We start from the raw sequence: 10,875 nt of genomic DNA on the forward strand, positions 1-10,875 counted from the left end.
GGGGTTAGGGGGAGAAAAATATTTGAAACAATTTCGGGAAAAAATATCCCAATTTATAATCACCAGAAACAGTCAAACCAAGAAGCTCAATGGAAGCCAAGCAGAGCAAATATGAAGAAAACAACATCGGAGCATGTCATCATGAAATAGCCAAAAAATAGCCATTAAGAAAAAAAATCTTAAAATTAGCCAGGGAAAAAAGGCATATTACACACAGATGAACACAAATAAGAGTAATGGTAGACTTATTGTCAGAAACAATAAAAGCCAGAATGCAGTGGAGTGGCCTTTTAAAGTATTAAAAAGAAAAACTCAAAATTCTATAGCCAGAAAAAAGACTTTTTAAAAATGAAGGAAAAATAAAGATCTTTTCAGACATAAAAAATATAAAAGAATCCACTGCCAGCAGAATAGCACTACAAAAAATGTTTAAGGAAATCCTTCAGACAGAAGGAAAATGACACCAGGTGAATATCTGGATCTACACAAATAAAGAGAACTAGAAATGGAAAATTCATGGGAAAATACACTTTTCTCACTTCTGCATTTTTAAAAATAATTTGAAGCAAGAATCATATATTCTAGTGTCTATAACATTACAAACATTATAATGTATAACAAAGTTGAAATGTTTGACAGCGATAGCACAAAGGCCAAAGGAGGAAATGGAGGAATAATTTTGTAATGTTTTATATTACATGTGAAGTGAGACGATAATGTTTGTAAGAAAACTCTGGTAAGTTAAAGGATATATGCTATAAATCCTATATGACTACTAAAAAATACAGCTAATGAGTCTGTTATAGAAATAAAAGGAAATATAAAAATGCTCACTTAATATAAAAAGAATGAGGGAAGGGGAAAAAAGAACGAACAGAGGGGCAATGAAGGTGGTAGATTTAAACCAAACAATACTGATAATCAAATTAAATGTGAATGGTCTAAGTACCCAAATTAAAGACAGGAAAACTGAGTTGTTGTTTAATGGGTATAGAGTTGCAGTTTCTTTATTATTTTAAATTGTGGTAAAATATATGTATCATGCAACTTATTATTTTAATCATTTTTAAGTGTATAGTTCAATAGTGGTAAATACATTTCCATTTCTATACAAATAATCTCAAGAACTCACTCCACAGAACTGAAACTCTGTGCCCGTTAAACGACAACTACCTATTCCCCTCTTTCCTCAGTCCCTGGCAACCACCATTCTTTCTGTTTCTTGAATTTGACTACTGTAAGTGCCACATACTGCATGTGGAATCATACAGTATTTTTGTTTTTGAGACTGCGTATTTCTTGTAATATAATCAAGGTTCCTCCATGTTGTAGCATGTGTCAGAATGTCCTCGCTTTTTAAGAATGAATAATGTTCCTGTGAGAGTGTCAGTGTGTGTGTGTGTGTGTATGTGTGTACACCACATTTTGTTTAACCATTTATCTATCAATGGATACTTGGGTTGCTTTCACCTTTTGGCTATTGTGAATAATTCTGCCATAAGCATGAGTGTACCCTGCTCTTGTTTTTAAACTATTCTTTATTCTGCTTAAATGAGTTTAATTTGCTATTCTCTCTCTTGTTTCTTAAGGTAGAATTTAGATCACTGATTCAAGACCTTTCTTTATTATTGTAAGCATTTAATACTATAAATTTTTTCTATTTTGTTTTTGGTGAACCCCACTAATTTTAATAATTTGTGTTTTCCTTTTCATTCTGTTCCAAATACTTTCTATTTTCTGTGGTAATTTTCTCTTGGGCTCATGGGTTATTTAGAAGTGATGGTGAAATTCAAAATATTTGAAGATTATTCCAAATATCTTTCTGTTATTGATGTCTAATTTAATTTCTTTGTGGTCAGAAAGCGCACTGTGTATTATTTCAGTGCTTTTAAATTTGACATTTGTTTTATGGCCCAGTAAAAGGTCTATGTTGGTAAATCTTGTGTGAGCTTGAAAATATTGTGTATTGTGCTGTTGTGGGTAGAGTGTTCTATAAATGTCAATTTAAAGCATTGTTCAAGTCTTCTTGAACAAGGCATATCATAGGCAAAGAATGCACTTCCTAACAATATGCAAAAACTAACTCAAAATGGATCATCCACCTAAAATGTAAATCTAAAAGTATAAAACTTCTGGAAGAAAATTTTGAACTTTCAGTGAGCAAAGATTTCTGAGATACAGAATATTGAAACTACAATGCATAAAAGGAAAAAAAAAAAAAAGATTAGACTTCATGAAAATTAAAAACTTTTCCCAAAAGATTCTATTTAGAGAATCAAAAGACAAGTGACAGACTGGCAGAAAATATTTGTAAATCATGTATCTGATAAAGAACTTATATCCAGAATATATAAAGAACTTTCAAGACCCAATAATGGGAAAACAACCCAACTAAATAAATAGGCAAATGATTTGAATAGACATTTCACCAAAGATAGATGAGTTACAATAAATACATGAAAAGATGCTTAACATCATTAATCTTTTTTTTTTTTTTTCTTTAAGCTATCTAATTAAGTACTTACAAATTTAGATTCAGTGCATCTTCCTGAGGGACTGAAAATTTCATACTTACCTTTCTGATCTTCAGTAATGATTTTCACCCTAAAATCTGTTTTGTCTGACATTAATATAGTTATACCAGCTTTCTTTGTTTAGTAAATAAAATATTTTTTCAATTATTTTATTTTTCAATCACTTTTCTCAGTTTTAGGAATCTTCTACATAAACATACAACTCAATTTTTTTTGTTTTAAGCAGGTCATAAAATTGACTTTAACAGATTTCACTTTATTATCATTGTGATGAAATATTTGGCTTTATATAATTTTATTTTGATTTTTAATTAATTTATTATTTTTTAGATTCTAAGATGTTGCATAGCAGTTGGAGGGGAGAAGGATAGTGTGGGAGGAGGAAGGGGGCATGGTCAAGGCCTGTGGCGCCCCACTCATTCCAGCTAGGGAGCCCAGGGGGCTTCTGGCAGCAGCAGCTCAGTCGTGGCTGGGCTGAATGTGGACTTTGGAGGGGTGTGGCTAAGGCCCTGGGCTCCGCCCCACCCCAGGATCCTGGGGCACTTCTGGCAGTGGCTCTGTGGTCATTGCTGGGCTAGGTGCAGACCTCAGGGGGGCATGGCTGAGGCCCTTGGCCCACCTCTACCCCAGTTCGGGAGCCCAGGGTGCTTCTGGTGGCAGCTTGGTGGTCATTGCTAGGATGGATGCAGACACTGGGTGCATGTCTGAGGCCCTTGGCTCCTGCCGCAAGTCCCAGCTTGGGAGCCCAGGGGCCTTCCAGTCCTTCTAGATTTCATAGGTGTTCTTTGGTGGTGGTAGACATTCACTGATTAATATCAGAACTTTGTCTCTGATCTGCGGGTATTTTGTTTTTTCTTTCAGTTCTATGTTGGACTATTTGCTGTTCCCACCACTTAAACTTGGCACTGGAACTAATTTGTTATCCTTTGCTTACTTCTAAAATGGGGGGACTTCCTGTGGGAACCAGCACTTGAGCCCTGAAGTTGAGCTGCTTTGCTGCTGATTCTCTGGGGAAGGCTTTTTGTGTAGATCAGGTTTTAATTGTTGACCTTGTAAGCACTTCTGGGTCTTGTGAGGTCCAGTGTACCTGGGTTGTGTGGAAATTCTGATCTGTGCCTGAGTCTTTTCAGAAAACTGCACACCCTGAATTTCTATATTCCTGACCAGTCTCCACTGAGTGGTCCTGTGCTGACTGGAGGGCGGATCAGCTGTCCATGCTGTGCCCCGTGTTCCCCCGGTGGGCCCGTCTCCTCCGTCCCTGCACTGTAAACACTTTACATGGGATAGGCCATGTGCCAGTACCCTGCAATGACTCACTGGCCTCTGAGTGGCTCCTTTTTCCAGTTGTTGTGGCCCCTCACTCCTATGTGGGTCCAGAAGAAACCTGTCAGTGGTCTTGCTGGCCTGGGGGCGACCAAGGCCCTCTTCTCCCCTGCAGTCTCCAAGCAACTTCACGTGAAGGGCATGACAGTGGCTTTTGCCAGCTTTTGTTCTCTGTGCTCAGCAGGGCCAGGCTTGAAGTGGTTGGGGCTCCAAACGTTTGGGGTGGTCCTTTTTTTCTCTCATTGTGGCTTCTCCCGCCTTCATGAACTCCATAGGTCTCTCTTCCTCTTCCCCTGAGCTCTAGCAACCCCAGCTTGGCTGTCATTGCTTTTTAATAGTTGCAAATTGGTTGATTGTAGGAGAAGGTGACGCTAGGTACCATCTATTCTGCCATCTTGATCAGAAGTTAGGGAAAGAATTTGAATGTCTCTTATCTCTCTTAATTCTGTCGAGTTCCTCATATGTCTATTTTGTATTTTTTATTTGCACAATTTCCTTATTTCCTGTTGTGTCCCTTTTGCCTTATTAGATTCTTTGCTCATTTTGTTTTTCACCTTGTGCTAGTTTGGAAGATGTATTCTCAATTTTTATTATTTTATCGGTTATTCTTAAAATTCTAACATTCATAACTAAGTCTAAATTAATGTTTACCTTCCTCCTGACCAATATAAGAACCTTAGACTATTTTAATGCCAAACTTCCTCCCAGCCTAGGTGCTATTCTTGTCAAAGTATTTAGCTTCATCTTGTTAGCATTTTTAACTCCATAAACTAGAAATCATTATTACTCTTTTACACAGTCAATATTTGTTTAAATATCCACATGTTAACTGTCTTCTTTTGTCAGCATTCTTTCTTGTGTCTTCTTGAATATAATTCTTTAGATTTTCCTTTAAGGAGGAATTATAGCACACAAACCGCTTTTTTCCTTGTTTGAAAACACCATTATTTCAACCTTATTCTTTATATATCAAACTTTCTATTATGAAAATGTTTAAAATACACAATGGTTAAAAGAATAGCACGGTGAACAAATAGTATACATAGACTTTTAAAAATTAATTTGTTTGCTTAACCATCTGAGAGTAAGCTGCAAATATCATAGCATTTCACCCTCAAAAATTTCAGTATGGATCTCTTAAAAATAAAAACATTCTTCTACATAACCACAATACCACTATCACACTGCAAAGACATTAGCAATTCCATAATATTGTCTAATATCTGATCAATATTAAAAATTTCTCAGTTGCTTTCAAATAGCTTGCTTTTTTCCCCTAACTGTATTGTTTTATAATCAGGTCCATATTATATTTGGTTATTAAATCTCTTTAGTCTCTTTTAACTTAATTTTTTTGTGAGTTGGCATTTTTTAATCTAGTTGTATTATAAAATATCTCACATTCTGTATTTGTCTGACTTTCTCATATTAGAGATGCTAAGTATCATCACTTGGTTAAGTTTTGGCCGCTTTTTTTTTTTTAAGAAACTATTTGTGAGCATTTGACTACTGAGAAGGCAGAAAACTGCATTGACAATGAAGAAATTTTCCGGTCTCAAGTAAAAGCAGGTACCTTGGACATAAAGTACTATGCAGGTACACACAAATAGAAATGACTTTGTTTAAAAATATTTATGAGAAACTAGATAAAGGGTATGTGGGATCTCTATTTCTTACAACTGCATGTGAATCTACAATTATCTCAAAATAAAAAGTTTAAAAAATTGTGTTATTCAATGGTAATATATATTCTTTGCTATCTGTATGTCACTTAATGCATCAATATAGGCTGAAATATTTAAAATATATGATCTTAAATTTTATTTTTATTGATTATACATATTCATAGGGCATAGAGCTGACCGTCAGCAACTGTGTCCAAGATGTGATGATCGGATCAATACTACCAACAGGCCCACCACCACAAATTGCAGTTATTCCTCATGTTCCCCACCCAGCCTCTCCTCAACTGCCTATCCACTCCCCACCCCGTCAACACCCCTGGCAACCCTAGGTCTGCTCTCTCCCTCAGCAATTCCAACACACCACTGTGGTCTTTCTTTCCTTCCTTCTTTCTCTCCTAGCTCCCACTTATGAGTGAGGACACGTGGTATTTCTCTTTCTGTGCCTGGCTTATTTCTCTTAACATCATTTTCTCCAAGTTCATCCATGTTACTGTGAATGGCAGAATTTCATTCTTTTTTATGACTGAATAGTATTCCATTGTGTAGATATACCACATTTTCCTTATTCACTCATCTGTCAATGGCCATTGGTTGGTTGGTTCCATATTTTGGTTCTTGTAAATAGAGCTGTGATGAATGGGAGGGCATGTATCCCTGCAACATGATAATTTTCATTCTTTTGAATATACACCCGGCAGCAGGATTGCTGGATCATATGGCAGTTGTATCTGTAGTTGTTTGAAGAACCTCCATACTGTTTTCCATAATGGCTGTACTAACTTACAGTCCCACCAACAGTGCAGAAGAGTAGTACCCCTTTCTCTGCATCTTTGCCAGCATTTGTTATTCTCAGTCTTTTTGATAATAGCCAGCCTGACTGGGGTGTGATGATATCTAATGTGGTTCTAATTTGCATTTCCAGGATGATTAGTGATGAGCATTTTTTAAAGTACCTGTTTACCATTTGTATGTCTTTCTTTAAAAAATTCCGTTCAGCTCCTTTGCCCATTTTTTAATTGGGTTTTTTTGGTTTTTTACTGTGTCTTTTACTGTTTGAGTTCCTTGTATATTCTGGATAATAATCCCTTGTCAGATGTATAATTTGCAAATATTTTCTCCCATTCTGTAGGTTATCATTCACTCTGATTGTTTCCTTTGCTGTGCTGAAGTGTTTTAGTTTGATATGATCTCATTTATTTTGTCTTTTGTTGCTTGTACTTTTGGGGTCTTATTCATAAAGTCTTTTGCCCAGTCATACTTCCTGAAGTCTTCCCTTATATTTTCCTTTAGTATCTTTATAGTTTATAGTTTCAGGTCTTATACTTTACTCTTTAATCCATTTTGAGTTGATTTTGGTATATGGTGAAAGGTGTAGGTCCAGTTTCATTCTTCTGCCTATGGCTGTCCAATTTCCCCAGCAATTGAAGAGGCAGTCTTTTCCCCAATGTATGCCTTAGTTGAAGATCAGTTGGCTGTAAGTATGTGGGTTGATTTCTGGGTTCTCTGTGTTTTTCCATTGGTACAAGTGTCTATTTTTATGCAAGTACCATGCTGTTTTGGATACTATAGCTTTGTAGTATGTATAATTTGAAGTCAGGTAGTGTTATCGCTCTGGCTTTATTATTTTTTTTTTGCTCAGAATTGCTTTGGCTATTCAGGGTCTTTTGTTGTTCCACATGAATGTTAGGATTGTTTTTTCTATTTCTGTGAAGAATGTCATTGGTATTTTAATAGAGATTGTGTTGAATCTGTAGATCACTTTGAGTAGTATGGACATTTTCCCAGTGTTGATTCTTCCAATCTGTGAGCATGGAATGTCTTTCTACTTTTTATGTCTCTTTAATTTCTCTCAGTAGTGATTTGTAGTTCTCATTGTAGAGATCTTTCACCTTGTTGGTTAAATTGATTCCTAGATTTTTGTTTGTGTGTGACTATTGTAAATGGGCTAGCTTTCTTGATTTCTTTTTCTACTAGTTCATAACTGGAGTATAAAAACACTACTGATTTTTGGGTGTTGATTTTTATATTCTGCAACATTACTGAAATTGTTAATAAGCTCTAAGAGTTTTTGATAAAGTCTTTAGGTTTTTCTATATATAGGATCATGTCATCTGCAAGCAGGGACAGTTTAACTTAGGTTTTTCCAATTTGGATGCCCTTCATTTCTTTCTCTTACCTGATTGCTCTGGCTAGTACTTCTAATAGTATGTTAAATCGGAGTGGCGATAGTGGGCATCATTGTCTTGTTCCTGTTGGCTGATATTGGTGGTGGGTTTGTCATATATGGCTTTTGTTGTGCTGAGGTACTTTCCTTCTATATCTAATTTGCTGAGAGCCTTTTCAAGGAAGGGATATTGGATTTTGTCAAATGGTTTTTCTGTGTCTATTGAGATAATCATGTTTTTTGTCCCTGATTTTGTTGATATGGTATATATCACATTTATTGATTTGCCTATGTTGAACCATCCTTGTCTTCCTGGGATAAATCCCACTTTATCATGGTGTATAATTTTTTTGATATGTTGCTGTATTCTGATAAATACCATTTTGTTGAGTATTTTTTGCGTCTATGTTCATCAGAGATATTTATTGGCCTGCAGTTTTCTTTTCTTGTTGTATCTTTGTCTGGTTTTGATATCAATGTGATACTGGCTGCAAGGAATGAGTTTGGGAGAGTGGCCTCTGTTTCAATCTTCTGGAATAGTTTGAAGAGAATTGGTATTAATTCCTCTGTAAACATTTGGTAGAATTCAGCAGTAAAGCCATCTGGTCCTTGTGTTTTCTTTGTTGGGAGATTACTGATTACTGCTTCAATCTCATTGCTTGTTAATTGGTCTGTTCGGGTTTTCTATTTGTTCTTGCTTCAGTCTTGGTAGTTTGTATGTGTCCAGACATCTATCCATTTCCTCCAGGTTTTCAAATTCATTGGCATGAAGTTGTTTGTAATAGTCTCTAATGATTCTTTGTATTTCTGTAGTATCAGTTTTAATATGGCCTTTTTCATTTCTGATTTTCGTTATTTGGGTCTCTCTCTCTCTCTCTCCCCCTCCATCCCTCCCTCCCTCACTTGCTCCCTCCATAGCTAATGGTTTGTCTATTTTGTTTATCTTCTCAAAAAACCAACTTTTTGTTTCATTGATCTTTTGTATCATTTTGGGGGTCTCTAATATTTAATTCTGCTCTGATCTTATTTATTTCCATCTACTAACTTTGGGATTTGATTGTTCTTGTTTTTCTAGATTTTGAGGTGTAGCATTAGGTTGTTTGTTTGAAATCTTTCTATTTTTTATGTAAGCATTTATTGCAATAAACTTCCCTCTTAGTACTTCTTTTGCTGTATCCCACAGGATTTTTTTTTTCAGAAACTGATGTTTATTTTCTGTCAACCTTATTTTAATTTTACTTAAGAGCTATGGAAGAACACCTTAAGACCACTCAGTGGTTGTTCCTACTCAGTCAGTGGCCTGAGGTGTGGGAACTGCAAACTAGTCTTCAACAGCAGGCTGAGCACTCCAGTCTTCAGTAGTGAACTGCTGAATAGGCACAGAGGGCACCTTTACACCTTCAGACCAGTCTGCAATCTCAGGTTGAATAGCAGTAAACTCAGGAGCTGGAACAGTCCATTTACCCTGAAATCCTTCTTTGGTCATGGCTTTTTCAGCAGTGACCTGCTTTTCCTTTCCAGATCTCTGTAGAAGTAGAGATCAGGTGTGACCTCCCACAAGTGTTCATGGGAGATAGTGCCATGCATGCACAGAACTTCTTGGCCAGCATCCACCCCATCAGACCCACTGAGTGAGCTCCCTTGTTGTTGCATGGGATGGCAATGTCTACATAGTGCAGAGGAGAATCTATGTTACACAGAGTGATGGTAGGCAGGCTAACATAAGAGACCCCGGAGAAATTGCTGGTCAGCCCTGGGGTGAGTAACCACCAGAAGACATGGTTCCCAGAAAGCTGCCAGTCTGGTTAGTGCAGGTTGCAGAAGTGAAGCAGCCAGCAATAGGAGTGGCTCCAGTCGCAGCAGGAAACTTCAGCACAGCACACTGGCCAGTATTCCTGGAGGATATGACACTGACATCAGCAGGGTTTTCAATGCAATGATGGCGTGAGCTGCCAGCAGAATCTTCTCCTAGGTCCTCTTTAGATTTATGATGTAGATACCATCACTTTTCCTTTTGCAGATATACTGTTCCATTTGGAAGTCGAGGTTGTGCCACCTAAGTGGGTCCCTGCTGCAAGTAGTTTGAGGATATCCTCTTCCTTCATTTGCAGGATATCAAGGGCTCCAGACATTGTGAAAATTTCCCTTTAAGTTACAATGGTAATCCAGAACAATGCTGCATGGACCCCTCTCTGGGTAGTGTGGAAAAAGGCCACAGGTTTTGATATGATGTGTCTTTATTTTCATGGGTTCCAAGAGATTTTGTATTTCCCATTTAATTTCTTCTTGGACGCATAGTTCATTCAGGAGCATGTTGTTTAATTTCCATGTATTTATATAGTGTCCTGAGTTTTGCTTGTTATTAATTTCTAATTTTAATCCATTGTGATCTGAAAAGATACTTGAAATAATTTTGATTTTTAAAAATTTGTTGAGGTTTGATTTGTGATCTAACATGTGGTTTGTCCTGGAGGATGTTCCATGTGATGGTGAGAAGAATGTATATTCTGTAGTTGTTGGATTAAATGTTCTGTAGATATCTGCTGGATCCAATTGGTCTGAAATGTAGTTTAAATCTGTGTTTCTCTGTTGATTTGTTGCCTGGATGATCTGTCCAGTGCTGAGAGAGGGGTGTTCAGGTCCCCTGCTGTTATCATATTGGGGTCTATCTCTTTCTTTAGGGCTAATAGGGTTTGCTTTATATATCTGTGTACTCTGGTTTTGGGTGCATATATATTTATGATTGTTATGTCTTCTTTCTGGGTAGATCCCTTTATCATTATATAGTGGCCTTCTTTGTCTCTTTTTATGGTTTTTGGTTTAAAGTCTATTTTATCCAATATAAGAAGAGTTACTCCTGCTCATTTTTGGTTTCCATTTGTGTGGCATATCTTCTTCCATCCCTTCACTATTAGTCTGTATGTGTCTTTACAGGTGAGATGAACTTCTTGAAGACAGCATATAGTTGGGTCCAGATTTTTAATCCATTCCATCAGCCTGTGTCATTTGGGGAGTTTAATCTACTTACATTTAGGGTTGTTAAATTGAGACTTATTGTCTTACTCCTGCCATTTTATTGCTTTTTGTTTCGCTATTTTAAATATCTTTTGTTCCTTTCTTCCTCTTTGTTATTCATCTTTAACATTTGTTGGTTATTTGAGGTGGTAAG

General features: G+C 36.7%; 1 pseudogene; it reads right to left on the reverse strand.

The window, feature by feature from the left end:
* Positions 1 to 8,967: 8,967 nt before the first annotated feature.
* LOC134373377 (small ribosomal subunit protein uS2B-like) lies at positions 8,968 to 9,838 on the reverse strand (annotated as a pseudogene).
* Between the last annotated feature and the right edge of the window lie 1,037 nt (positions 9,839 to 10,875).

This window comes from Cynocephalus volans, chromosome 3 (assembly GCF_027409185.1).
Source record: "Cynocephalus volans isolate mCynVol1 chromosome 3, mCynVol1.pri, whole genome shotgun sequence".
NCBI classification, from domain to species: Eukaryota; Metazoa; Chordata; class Mammalia; order Dermoptera; family Cynocephalidae; genus Cynocephalus; species Cynocephalus volans.